Source organism: Grammomys surdaster, unplaced genomic scaffold (genome assembly GCF_004785775.1).
Source record: "Grammomys surdaster isolate TR1022 unplaced genomic scaffold, NIH_TR_1.0 199, whole genome shotgun sequence".
NCBI lineage: Eukaryota > Metazoa > Chordata > Mammalia > Rodentia > Muridae > Grammomys > Grammomys surdaster.
In genome coordinates, this window is record NW_021604644.1 from 1108859 (window position 1) to 1124248 (window position 15390).

The 15390-nt window shown below is 39.1% G+C and overlaps 1 protein-coding gene across 1 annotated transcript in view; it reads right to left on the reverse strand.

Annotated features, from left to right (window-relative positions):
* The window catches only part of Stx17 (syntaxin 17), a 54634-nt gene that overhangs the window by 23717 nt on the left and 15527 nt on the right, over window positions 1–15390 (reverse strand). The gene's annotated exons all lie outside the window — the stretch shown is intronic.

Consider the following 15390-nt stretch of genomic DNA (forward strand, 5'->3'; position numbering starts at 1 on the left):
AACAATTGGCCACTGGCATCTTAATTGATCAATCAAAAACCAACTAGGGACAAGGTTCTTCAGTGTTTGGAAATGCAAATTCCCAATTCAATAGAAACATTATTACCAATCCCCCAAAAGAAAGAGGGACTAGGCAGTCCCTAAGAGCTTCCACAACTTTCAGCTGGGTAAGCCCCTGTGGTGTTTGAATAATAATGGCCCATATATTTGAATGCTTAGACATCAGGGAATGGCACTACTTTCGAAGGATTAGGAGGTGGTGTGGCCTTGTTGGAGTAGGCATGGCCTTTTGTGAAGTAGTGTGTCACTTAAGATATGTTTTGAGGTTTCAAAAACCTAATGGAGGCCCAGTGGCTCTCTCTGTTCTGAGGATCAGGATGTATCAACTCTCAACCCCACCAGCACAAAGGCTGTCTGCATGCAGTATGCTTCCCACAATGATAAAAGACTAAACTTCTGAAAATGTAAGCAAACCCTGATTAAATGCCTTCTCTTATAAAAGTTGCTTTCATCATGGTGTTTCTTCACAGAAAAAGAACACTAAGACAGCTAGCTCCTTTCTTCTTCTTCTTCTTCTTCTTCTTCTTCTTCTTCTTCTTCTTCTTCTTCTTCTTCCTCCTCCTCCTCCTCCTCCTCCTCCTCTTCCTCCTTCTCCTCCCCTTCCTCTTCTTCTTCTTCTCTCCTTCTCCTTTTCTCCTCTCTTTCTCCTTCTCCTCCTTCTTCTTTCCTTTGGTCTTTTTCTTTCAGATGCTTGCCAAAGTCCACTCAGGCTTTTAAACTCCCTAACATTCTGCATGCCACTCACCCACGAGAAACTAACTGCTGACCCTCAGGCTGGCTTATCTTCTTCATACTAAGCCTCCCATTCATTCAGCTGACATAGAAAGCTTTCTCTGGGCTTTCCTGTTACATTCATTTGAAAAACAAGAAAAGAAAGGCCAGAAATTAGCAATCTAAATAAATATCCATCTCAAGAACCTATAAAATATAAAAACAAAGGCAAATATAAAAAGGAGAAAATTATAAAGATGTGAATAAACTTAAAGAGAGAAAAAGATACAAATACAACACAAGTTAAGAAAGCCAAAATTATTTTTGGAAAGAGTAATAAAATTGATAAACCTCACAAAAGTAGTTTTAAAAATAAATACAAATAACCAACATCATAATGAAGGGAGCACCACTACAATCTTAAAGAATTAAAATGGCAATAAGAAATTATGAAAAAACCTAGGCATAGTGGTTCGCCCTTTAATCCCAGCACTGGGGAAGCAGAGGCAGACAGATCTCTAAGCTCAAGTTCAGCCTGGTCTACAGAGTGAGTTCCAAGACAGTCAGGGCTACACTGAGAAACCCTATCTTCAAAACAAAACAAAACCTAAAACAAAACAAAATAACAACAAAAAAAGGAAATTGCGAATAAATTTATGCCAATAAATTAGAAGTTAGCTGAAATGGATAAATTTCCATAAAACTATAATTTATCAAACTGATAAAATCAAAACCTAAATGATCACTTAAGTATTAATACTGTTTTTTTTGGATGGGGTCTCAACCAGCCCAGAATAGCCTCAAATTTGCTATATAGCTGAGGCTGGACTTGAGTTTCTGGATCCTCCTGCATGCAGAGATTACAAGCACTGGACACTATACCCAACTATGATGAAATAAAATAAATGTATATATTTTTTGAAACTCTTCTACTTCTTCCTTTCCCATGTTAAATAACAGGCAATCAAACTACAGACCAAAACCAGCAGGAATTGTCTGTCACTGGTCAGTTTTACCAAATATTGTAAGAAATTACACAAATCCCTCATGGAAGTGGCCAAAGGCTAGTGCCTTGATATCAAAACTCAACAAGGAAAGAAAATATCCAGAGCAAACTCATGCACTCTCACAAACAAGGTACAGAATGTCTCAGGAAAAAAATGTGGCAATTTAAATCTGGCAGAACATAATACAGCAACAATTAGTGCTGAACAGACCCACTTCAAAACATGGATTAGAAGGCACTGTTACAGGCAACAGAAGTAAATTGCAAGCCAGTCACAAAGACTCAGTCTGCTTAGTTCAGTCTCTATAGTGTGCTCTGAGGCAGGCTGAATTAAATGCAGTCTGAAGGACTTATTTGGAGGCAAAGTTACACAGAGAAGACAATAAGTACCTGCCATGAATGTCAGGATGGAGATGCCTCTAGTGGAAGGGCAGTGGTATAACTGAGGCGAGGCCACGTAGCCTTCTAGAATGCTATCTACTGTGGTACGTGAGTATCTAAGTGTAATTGCTTAGGAGTATATTCATGCTCTAAGTATTCTACAGTACATAGACTAGTGTTCAGAGTTTAATGCTTTCAGAGAAGAGATTTACACTGATGGAAGCGAAAGCCAACCTAAAGACTGACATGGTTGAAGCCCCTGTGTAGGAATGGGATGCAGTGAGCTCTGAGTTAGTGACCTGTGAATCTTTCTCTTTCAGTGGGTGGAGGAAATAATGGAAACACCACTTCCTTGGGACGAATTCTGACATACCAACATAAACGCCTGTGGTAGGAATAAGCTCTGTGAGAGGGTACTCATGAGTATGGAGTGACTGACAGTCAGTTCCAGAGGAGAAGAATACTGTGGTAAGTGAGTCCTAGGGAAAGTTAATTTTATAAGCTTTGAGGAAAAAGGCTGTACGGTGCCACAGCATAAATTATACTATGATAAGATTTTTTTCTTTTAAAGAAACTCTTTCATCCTGTAAAAACTATAACAGCAAATAAATCTCATCTGAAAAAAGTGACATCTAAGGAATCAAGTATGTGTAGAGTACAGTATGGAAGGTGCAGAATCCTAAGACACTTACCGGAAAGAGAGCGGGGAGGGAGGGAAGTCAAGGGAACCCAAAAGAGCGGTGTGAAACAAGGAGAGTCATGCAAGGAAGAGCCAGAATGAGCGGAGGCTGGTGAAAAAGTTAAGAACAATAAAAGGATATAAAAATACATGTATGGCAAGAACAAGAGAGGCTCAGGCCCACTGTTTGGGGCAGATGGTGTAGCGCTAACAGATGATACAGAGAGCAGAACCACAGAGCTCCTGTTTTGCTTTTGATTCTGTATTAAGGAAAATTTCAAAATTGAAAGGGGGTAAGAAACACACCCAAAGGAAATCTGTGTCACTGCAGAGATCTGGATAGGCTTCACAAAGGAGTAGCCTGGTGTCCTTGAAAAACAGGTTTAAGGAACTAGGACATACTAAATCAAAGCTCTCTTGGTCTGCACTTCATCAGCAGCAGGACACATATCTTTTCCATATTTAACCACACTGTACAGAACTTGCTTAGACACTGGGTGCAAACACTGGGCCAAAGGCCATAGCAGCATCTATCCTTCCTAGAGGAAGACAACATGATGCCTTACATGCAATCCACTCCTAATTGGCTCATGCCAATTAGGACAGAGGTCAAAGATCCAGAGGCCAGATTAAGCCCATAAACATTTTAAAGCAAAAATAAAGTAAAAGTCTTCTGAACTCACAATAGCCTAGTGTAACTTCCTTTTTCTCACCTCCAATTAAGAAGCTGCTACTTGCCTGCCTGCCTTGATTTACTACCTCCCCTGCCCTCCCTGCTGATTTCCTCCCTCTGAAATGTTGTCTACTTTTCTTGCTTTCATACTGTTTGTCACATTATATCTTTTCTATTGCTTTTTTTCCTTCCCAAACATCCTTTTTAAAAATAAAAAAGTAGACCTAGAATTCCCTCTGTCTCCTAGTAAGACCATGAAAGTCACACTCCATGTCCCTGTCTGGCTTTACTCTTGTACATCTGTGTTGCTTACAGAACTGAGTAGACTTCCTACAGGCCCTACCCTTCTAAATGAGCTCTGAAACCTACTGAACCAGAATCTCTAAGTGAGCCTCCGATATGTCTGTTCTCAACAAGTTCCGTGACAGCTGTCTGTGGAGAAGTGGGGCTGACGACATTTCTAGGAAGACCATGCTGCTTCTTCAATAACTCAAACAGTAACAATTTCAAGCACCTTCATTTTCTTATAAAAATTGGTTATAAAACTCTTTCTTAGTGCTAGATGTCCTTGTCCCACAGAAGAAAGAAAGTCTATTCTACTTCAGTTTCAAAACCTTAGTGACTGGCTGGCTTGTCCTGTTGTCCAAGGACAGCAGAGTTCTGAGACTCAAGCACTGAGGAGAAAAGAAACATGTATCCCTGGAGATACCCAGAGCTTCTGCTAGAAAGTGTTCAGTAGAAAACAGACCAGAACCTCAATGTGAGGAAGCCATCCAAGGCTGGGGTCAACCGTCCCAGCTATACTAGGAACCTTTCACTCACACAGCACTGAACGGCACTCAGAAAGGCTGAGTCCCGAGAGGAGGAGGAGGAATGGAGAAGACTGAGCACTACTCTAGCTAGCCAACAATTAGTGAATCACTAAACTAAGACGTAGCATCACCACACTGGTTCTAAGTAACTTAATGGCAGTCCAAAACAAAATTACATAAATATTATACTATCCTAGAAACATAGAGCAGTTAACAAGATCAAACATCACCAGGCAGATGTAGACACAGAACAGAAACCGTAGTGGGGAGAATAATAGCAGATCCAAATTAGACCTGATTGACATGGCTGCTAATACAGTAGAAAGAGATAGTACACTATTACAACTACATTTCACATGTTTGGAAAATTAGGAATCAGTAAGGATAGTACTTTAAAAAACCCAAGAGAAAATGTCCATGTGTGTGAGATGAGAATATATTAGTGGACTAATGACAGACTAGACACTATGCCAGAGACTATAAACAAAATGAAAGGGAAGTACCACTCAGCTGTGTGGTGACATTCAAGCAAATGCACATGTACTGGAGTTCTTGGAGAAGGGAGGGGAAGGGATAGGAAAGCATATTAACTAACAAGAAAATAATGGCCCCAAACCAATGCAACAAGAAGTCAAAGCTCAATAAACTGAAAGCATAGGACAGTGAAGAAAATGCACCACATCCTCTGTATGCCTCCAAATGTGTGACATAAGGAAAGCAGTCAGAGCAGTGAGAAGAAAGGCAAAGAGAGGGTGAGGAGAAGTTCTCACAGGAGTCCACGTGAGAGGACAGTCAATGTCTTCCAAGCACAAAAAGAAAAAAGGCTGCAGAAGTCTACACATGGTGAAGTTTCTATCAAAAAAAAAGTAAAAGAATTCATCCAATTAGAACTGCACTCCGAGCATGTTAAGATCTTTAAAGGAAAGACGGAACACAAAAAGATGGATCCACACAAAGGCATTTACTAGAATCTCATCAGAAACGGAACTACATGGGCACTTCACAGGCTTTCACATCACCACCACGACACTGCAAGTGGCAACCGAACATTGTAGGGGCACAGTGAGGGAAGAGTGAACTGAAATACAAGGCAGCAGCCGTGGAAAGAGGCAGACGCACAAGCCCAAGGTTCTTTGTTTTGTTTGTTTCTTTTTTGAGACAGGGTTTCTCTGTGCAGCCTCTGCTGTCCTGGAACTCACTCTGTAGACCAGGCATAGATCCACCTGTCTCTGCCTCCTGCATGCTGGGATTAAAGGCAAACGGCACCAACGCCTGGACTGCCTAAGTCTCTTAAACATACAAAGGCTATAATATCACTTGAAAAAAATAGCAAAAGATGAATACAATAAGCTCTAGTTCAACTACTCAAACAGCAGTGATAGCTAGCAACGCAAGGGAGGAGACACTGCAATAGAAGAAGAACCACCTCAACTGAAGTGGAAATAGTGGTAAGGTAGGAGGATCAGGAATTAGAGGCCAATCCCAACAACACAGCCAGACCCTGTCTCAAAACAAAAGCAAACAAAAAAAGCAAATTATTAACTATTCTTTGGGGAAATGAATAAAGTTACAAGACAGATTACAAACATTCTAAGGTAGCTAAGATTAAAAATACCAACCTGATAAATTGTCTACAAGGACATGAAAACTAGGTGGGAATAAAATAGAACAACTGTTTTAAGAAGCAGGCAGTTTCTTTAAAAGTGAAGTAATAACTTTGCTATTATTCTGTTCCTAGGTTATTCACCCAAGTAAAGTAAATTCTTTGTCTATACGAAACTGTTTCCAGCAGCTTTATTTATAATAGACAAAACAATAAACAAACCAAATGGCCACTAACAGGTAGACAGATAAACTATGTTATAGTCATATAATGCAATGCTATTCAATAATTTTAAAAATTAAATATGGATATATAGAACAAGAGGGATAAACTTCAGAATATTCACAGAGTAAAAGAAACTGGATTGTATGTTGTATGATTATGTTATCATATACTGTATAGATTATATAAAATTCTAAGAAATATATCCTCTAATGGAGAGCAGCAGAATCGCAGTTAGTGGGCCAGGGAAGAGAACAGAAGGATGTGGTAGACAGAGACCAAGAAGGCACAGGGCGTCAGAGTACAGAGAGAAGCCGTTGGAGTTAATAAGTATGCGTGTCCTTGATTATGGGGATAGTTTTATCATTAACAGACACAGAAAAAAACACAGATTAAAGATTAGATACTTTAAATATGTATACCCTATGGTGTGGCAGTTAATACTACAAGAAAATTAAGAAAGAGGAGGTGAAATACAAAAATAATTACTTATATACAGTTATACCTAAGTCAGGCAAAGATTTCATTCAGATGAAGTGGGGGATGGGAAGTGGGATGTAGGAAGGCCGCACCCTAAGCTTTACTAGAACTATCAGCATCCTTGAAAAAAAGAAAAGGAACTGTGACAAATATGAGGATGTGACATGGATGAGTGGTAAATGCATGGCGTTTATTGTATTGCCTTACACTATGAAATGTTTCTCTGTGTTTAAAGTGTGTGCATGTGTAACGTTTTCTAAGTGTGCTCCATGTTAGTGCTGCTATCCAGCAGCTTCGTATTCTATTACACGTGAGTGAGAATCATCTGGTAGAGTTACAACAGGTAACAATCAGGCCCCATAGGCCCTGAGACTAACTCCTGTGGGGAAGAAGGTATGGTGTGTACCTGAACTGATGTTGTAAATGTCTCCCAAGTTAAAATATTCTATCCTGGAAAGAGGCTTGTTAACAGGAAGTTAACAGAATTAAAAGGCTCAGGAAGTAAACAACTAACAACTCTGAGGACACTCTTGAAACTTAGAAGAACTACAAGGCTCTTCCTGCTAGGTCTACTGCTGGGTAGAAGGGCCTCTCTGACCTATCAAGATGCCTTAAAGTCAGGGAACTCCAGGGATGCAGCTTCTGTAGGTTGTGGCCCAAGTTGAGGTGGACTCTTTTAGGGATGAAGCTGCCTACAACTCATCCATACTCCTGTAAGTAACCCTAATAAGCTCATTGGTCCACTAAGTTAGACATTAGTGGAACCATTTCTTTCGTCTATTGTTCTCTGTGTCAGTAAGAAGACATCTGGTCATTTCTTACCAGTAGAAGCCACACAAAAACTTGTCTAACAAACAGTACCTCAATGCTTACACTAGCTGACTGCTTCATCTGTTTGTTCTTCCTATCTGTGCCCCTTCTAGACTTTCATTGTTATAATATACAAGAGGTGTCTTCAGGTTGTCTCAGGTCACTATATGCTCAGAATCTTCTAGAGCTTTCCGCCCAACTCTGAGTGCCTGTCTCCTGCAGGGCCTCCCAGGGCCTGACCAGCTGGAACCTGACTTCATCCTGCATCCTCCTTCCTCACATGAGCCGCACAACTTCCTTAGCACCTGGTGGACATGCCAGACATCCTCCCACCTCAGTCTTCAAGACATCCTCCCACCTCAGTCTTCACACCAGATTTCCCCCATGCCTGGATGATTTTACTTAGTTTATGCCTTCAGTTGTTTCATGGCCTCCCTAAACTGTTATCTGGGACTTCCAGAACCAATGCTGATATAAAAGTTCATTCCTAGGATTTTTGATCCCTATATTTGGCTTACTTTTCCTCATGGCAAGTGTAACCGTCAAACTATACTAGATATTTATTTACTTTAAAAAAAAATCTATCTTAAAAAATTAACAGGGGGCTGGAGAGATGGCTCAGCCGTTAAGAGCACTACTGCTCTTCCAGAGGTTCTGAGTTCAATTCCCAGCAACCACATGGTGGCTCACAACCATCTGTAATGGGATCTGATGCCTTCTTCTGTTGTATCTGAAGAAAGCAACAGTATACTCATATACATAAAAGCAAATAAATAATAAAAAAAATCTTAAAAAAATGACAAATGCTAACAAAGATGTAGAGAAAGGGGAACTCTTAGACATTCTTTGTGTGAGAATCTAAATTAGAATAGCCATCATAAAAAATGGTATGGAGGTTCCTACACACAAAAGTGGTCACCCTATGATCCAGAAGTCCCACTTGGAAGCATATATTCAAAGGAAATAAAATAATTATCAAAGCAGCTTTTATCTTTATTTCCATGAGTATCACAGCACTGTTTGCAAAACCAAAATACAAAGCTGACTTAAGTGTTCACCAGTGGTGAGCTGGTAATGAAAACCTGGTGGCAGATACGCATACGTACAATTGAAAAGTATTCATCCAAGAAAAAATAACAAGACCCTTTCCTTTGCAATAATGTGGATGAATCTGAAGGACACTATGCCAGGCACAGAAGGAACAATGCTGAATGACCTCATTTACATCAGAGTCTAAAACGGCTGCTCTCGTAGATGCCCAACATACAATAATTGTTACCACAATCTGGGGAGGTGAGGAAGAAAAGATTGAGAGGTTGTTCAATAGGCACAAAACTACAGTTCTGCAGGAGTGAGTTCTGGTGCTACTGTTCAGTAGCAGAACTACACTTAACCACACTTCAGGGTATGTGCACAAACAGCTAGAGGACTGTGAACGTTCTCACCACAGCAATATGACAAAGGGCTGACATGACAGGAGTGCCTGGCTGCACCACAGCAAAGGTACAGCTACATTAAAAACATCACACCTAGGGCTGAAGCAGCGGCCAGAGACTAAGAGCACTGACTGCTGTTTCAGTTCTCAGCACCCACAGAGAGGCTCACAACAGGCTGTGAGGGGATCCAATGACCTCTTCTGGTGTGTCTGAAGACAGCTTCAGATTCATCCACATTATTGCAAATGAAAGGTTTTTGTTATTTATTTCCCATTAAATAAATAAATAAATCTTAAAAATAAAGTAATTGAAAAAATTATATTCCACAAATATGGGCAATTACATATCATTTAAAATATATATTTTGGGTTGGGGATATAGCTCTGTAGTAGAGTATTTGACTGGCATGTACAAGGCCCTGGGTTCAGTCTCCTGAACCATAAAAAAGAATAAAATTTAAATAAAAATAAAATCTATTCTTTCCAGCTGCCACTCTCCCAAAGACAAGATATACAAGGAAGGGGGTTTTCTTTTCTTTTGCTAATAGTGTCTACAGTAACAGTGAAGAAATGGTAGATGATAAAGTATTTCTGTTCTTCTACCAGTCAGAGCAGAGGGTAGTAATGCCAAACCCTGAAACTCTATAGAAAGGGCTCGAATTCATGAACTCCTGAGTAGCATGACATAAACCAGTGTGGTGGAGTGTTCCTGTAATCCCAGCACTCAGAGGTAGAGGCAGGAGGATCAGGAATTCACAACCATTCTCACCCACATAGAAAGATCTAGGCCAGCCTTTGCAGGAGACCCTGTCTTATGAAAATAAAAAAGATCTTCAGAAATAGCCACATGTTAGAGCAATTGGTGCCATAATAAGGGAAGCAAGTTTTAAAAGGGTAAGTTCATCAAATCAGTATTTAACAAGCTTTGCAGTGTACAAATATAAACTGCAAACTATGTACAAACTTTCACATAAAAACACACCCCACCCATTCAGATTACTAATAGCTACATATAACAACTAGTTATCTCTTTCTTCACTTTGTTCAGATATATCTTCAAATTCCTGTGTAAAGCTTAAGATATAGTCAAATATATACTTCTCTATATGGATGATAATTGTAAAAAGCAATTATTCTAAGTTAATTGAGAATTCTGAAAAATGGCTAATTATGTATTTGATGGTTAAAAGATGAGTGGCTATGCATATATTTGCCTTCATTAAATATTGATTTAGGATTTCTAATGTGTTTTTATAACATGCAATTTTGAGAGCAAATTGTATACAGCAGAAAACATTTGGTATCATAATAATTAATCAGATTTCTTTACAAACACAAGCACAAGTCCACTGGTAAACATTTAAATACCACAGCAAACATACTCTACACATGATTTACTGTTAAGAGCTCTAGAGTCATAACTATTTAATTAAAATAAATCTGTACTACTCTTTATTTTTATTTAAGATATAGTCAATGTTTACCTCGTACTCTAAGGTTATTGATAGTAGTATGACTTAACATTTGTTTTAGTATCAACCAGTACTAAACATAGTATTTTTTAAACTAATAACCAACTATTAAAAAGACTGAGAAAAATCACAACTGAGGGTACAGAGCAGAAGAAGAGTCCTTGCCTAGCTTGCATGGGGCTCTAGGCTCAATTTTGAGCCTGGGGGAGAGGGGGTGGAGGACAGGCAAAGAAACTGAAAAATCAAAGGAGAAAAAAAAGGACCTAATTCATTTACTCAAATTATGTGTTAAGGGCCTATCCAATGCCTACCCACTTGGGTAAACACTAAGCGATTATAAGGAAAATATGAATCAACATGGGACCTGGTCCTCACTACGGCAGTGTTTCCCAACGTTCCTAATGCTGGGACCCTTTAACACAGTTCCTCATGTTGTGGTGATCCCACCATAGAATTATTTTTGATGCTACTCCATAACTGTAACGTTGTTGGTTATAAATCTTAATGTAAATATCTGACACACAGACGGTCTAAGGCACCAGAGCACCGAGCCCTCAACTCCCACACTGTCACTCACTGCTTCACACACCGAGTTCAGTACCACTTAGTCTTCTCACTGTACATTAAGATTTAGGAGAGAGAGAAAGGGGGGAGATATGATTTTCAAAATATTTATTTTAGGTCTGGAGAGATGGCTCAGTTTGCAACGTGTTTCTTATCCAAGCATGAGGAAATGGCTTCAGATCCTCAGCAGCCTCATAAAAAAGTGGATCATGCTCAGTGGCATGATCCAGCAGTGGAGAGACAAAGACAGGAGGATCCCAGAGCTTGCTGGCCAGCCAGTCTAGTTAAACGGACAGGCTCCAGATTCAGTGAGAGATGCAATCTCAAAAACTAAGGTGACTGGGAAAGACACCTGGCATTGACCTCTGACCTGCACACATCCACATCCAAATACCCACCTTACACTTTGATATATGACAGGTCAGAAAACTGGGAAGAGTAATGTGATATAACCCACTTATAACCAAACTAACTTACTGAACATCTGTGTTACTGCATAGGTCATGCAGGACATCAGCACATTCAACTAACAATCTTACAACTATCCTTCAGAGTTAGAGACTATTATATTAATTAGATAGTTGAGAAAACTTGAATTCATAAATTGTATGTAACTTGTGTAAAGCAAAGAGTCACATATGATTCAAGCTATTAAAAATTTGTAATTTTACAAAAAATTGTAATTTGAATGACATTTTACATTCAGAAAAATAGAAAAACAGAGGAAGGAAGTAGACTTAGGGTCCCACCCTTAACCAAGAAGCGTTTTGCAACTGATACCTTTTGGTAAAGAGAAAATCAGCTCTCTCTAAGGGAGTGTTGCTGGGTCTATCAGCCACCCCAGGGCAGGCTCCATGCCCAGGAGTAGCTGGCTAACATGAAAGTGACTCCATGGATTTGCATGTGTTTTTTATCTTGTTTTGTTTTATTGGTTTTTAAAAAAGATTTATTTATTTTATGTACGTGAATACACTGTTGCTTCAGACACACCAGAAAAGGGCATCGGATTGCATTACAGATGGCTGTGAGCCACCATCCCATGTGACTGGGAATTGAACTCAGGACCTCTGAAAGAGCAGTCAGTGCTCTTAACCTCTGAGCCACCTCTCTAGCCCCACTACACCCCCACCCCCCATTTTATTGGTTTTTATCTTATTGGAATTTTTTGTTTGTTCTGATTATTATTTTTGAGAGAGAGAAAATTTGAAGTGTAGTGGGTAGAGAAGTAGGAAGGATCCGGGAAGAGTTGAGGGAAGGAAAGCAATATGGTATATCAAAATATAGTGTATGAAATTTTTTCAATGAAAAATTTTTTTACAGAAGAAACTGTTTTGTTTTATACAGTGTTTAAATTATTTTACACTTTTAGTGTGTGTGTGTGTGTATGTGTGTGTGTGTGCACATGTGCGAGTGTGTGTTTTCTGCCACATTAATGACATAGTTTAAAACAAAAATCTTGTTTATCATTATCTTTGTATGGAAAAAATTCCTTGTATAAGATACCAAAAGCATAAAGAAATTAAGGTTGGAAAATTAGTTACATGTTTTCTGCCTCCAGAGAACTGAGAAATCCAGTTAAACAAGCTTATTTTCAAGCAACTCTTTCTTCAAGTGGTCAGTGAGCCAAATTTTTTTTAATTCAAGTAATCAAAATAAAATAGGAATCTGAAAATGCTGTGATATCATGAGAGAAGAAAACTGAATCTCAAAAAGTTGAACTGTGAACAGAAAATCCAAATTGCAAAAATTAGACAACAATAAGAATTGTCTTATTAGAAACAATAAAAATTTAAGTAATTGGCTATAAAATTCATTTATGAAAATTAACTATATATCTGCATTCAACACACATTCATGCTGTAAGGTACCTAAGAACAGACTATTAGTACCCTGTGTAGCAGTGTTCACCTGTAATACTACCTAGCTCAAGAGACAGAGACAAGATGGTGAAGAGTTTGGGGCCATCTTCAACTTTATAATTTGTTTAAGCCCAACCTGAGCTACGTAACATTCTACCTCAAAAACAAAATTAATGACATAGTTTAAAACAAAAATCTTGTTTATCATTATCTTTGTATGGAAAAAATTCCTTGTATAAGATACCAAAAGCATAAAGAAATTAAGGTTGGAAAATTAGTTACATGTAATATAAGAAATTCTTTGTCCTCAAAGACAACATCAAAGTGAAAAGGTGGGTCCTTAAGGAAATCTAATTCTGATAAATCTGGAAAACTTATAACTTCTTCATGAACTTGTTTCTCCAAAAATTGTTTTTATCACAAACTAGTCATGAACAAGCCTATACACTAAGTTCTGAGCAGAAACGAATGAAGTGAGCAAACACCTGTATCAAACAACAGTTTTTTCTCATTACTTTAATGGCACACATAAATCTTTTATGCCAGATGGAGGCCAGTAGTGTCAACATGATTTTAAAAATTAGTACATCAAATTCTCTGACACAGTCAATAACTCAATCTAATCATGTTTTTGTTAGTGAAACATTAAACAGTCAAGATGGTAAGAAACCCGAGTCATAATAATCTCATTAACATTAATCCGCTCTTGGGGCACCAGGCAGTGTGAGAGAACATCAAGAGCCGAGACGCCACCCTCTACCTTAGGCCTAATCTAGTTACCGTCTAGTAAATACATAGTGATAACGTGGATTTCCATCTAAATTTCAAATGATCTGCTTTTTCTCCTTCTTCTTATCTTGAAGCTGATAATCTACTCCTTGTACTTCTGGAACCTTTCCAGGGACGTCTTGCGTTCATTTCATCCAATCCCAATTTTCACTATATGGCAGCTATACTAATTTAAATGTATGCTATCTATGTATATGTGCTTGTATGTGTGAGGTGAAGAACAAACACTGGTGTTAGTTGCATCTTTCACTTTATTTTACAAGGTCTCCCTTGTTCACTGCTACACCAATTGCTCAGACTAGATAGCCTAGAATCTTTCGGAGGACATGCCCATCTCTGCTTCCCATTTTGCTGTAGGAATTTCGAAATCAAGACATGTACTATGGTGTCCAGATTTGTATATGGGTTCTGAGGACTGAAATCACAAGCCTGACAATTCTTTATCCTCTGAGCCATGAAATCTAGGAGTTCCAACATTCAGTGGGACAGGGATTGGCAAACAGTTTTGCAGGGCCAGGTAGTACAGAACTGAGACCCTGCAAGACATGTGGTCTCTGCTGAACCATTCAACTCAGCATTTGTAATGTGAAAACAGTGAATGAACAAGTGAGTGAAAGAATGAATACGCAGATGTCGGGTCAGATAAAATCTGGGAGTCACAGTGCACGTACACATCTGTACATGTTAGTATGTGTGACTGTATGTGTGGAGCCTGTTGGCTATCTTCCTCTATTGTTCTCTAGCTTACTTTTTAAAACATGGTCTCTCACAGAATGTGGAGCTCACTGGCTGTCTAACCTCTCTGAACAGCAGGTTCCTGGAATCTGCCTGCCTTCACTGAGGTCACCAAAGCATATTATTTTACCTGACATTTAACATGTGCTAAATGTCTGAACTAGCCAGCCTGTGCCCAGTGTGATTTTGTCTCAAAATACAAACAAATAGGTGCTGGAAAGGTGCCGCAGTGGTTAAGAGCACTGTTGCTCTTAACCCACTTAAAGGACCCAGGCTCAATTCCTAGCACTTACATGGCAGCTCCCCAGGGTCTGTAACTCCAGCACTCTCACACAGACATACATGCAGGTAAAACACCAATGCACATGAAAATAAAATAAATAAAAATTCACAGACCTAATGAACACTAGTTTTAAGATGGAGACAACACATAATACAACATACTTTATTAAAATTTCCGAGCATTTGTGATAAACAGAGCACAAAAGGTCCTGGGGTGGAGGCTGGGGGTGGGCGGTAGCAGGAAGTCCTATGCAAAGACTGGGAAATCAGGTGATTCTAGCTTTTGAAAGAGTTGGAAAGCATTCACCCTTAAAGCCAATTCCAAAGAGAATTCTCCACCTGGTGAAGCTACAGTGGAGCTTTAGGCACGTTACCTGACCTTTTCCTCTGGATGCTGACCAACAAAACAATACAAAAAGTTAAGACCCGAGGAAGACCAAATGTCCACCAAACAGTGCCTACGCAGGAGCACCCTGGGGAACCAGTGCAGCAGCAGAGTCCTGCTGGGTCTGGGGCTGACCGGCTTAGTGATGGAACTTCTTAAATAGCAAATGGGACAGATACACACACACACACACACACACACACACACACACACACACACACACACCAGTATTATTAACAGCAGTGTGATAAGACACATGGAACATTTTAACAAAACTCAAGAATATACAGACAGAAAGCCAGGTAATTAAAAACAAGGTTGTTATTAACTTAAAAAAAAAAAAGAAAAAAGCAAAGGCTGGATTTCACTATTTGACTTACAGAAAATAATATCCTTATAATGAAATTATTGAGATACTAAGTACTAACTGAA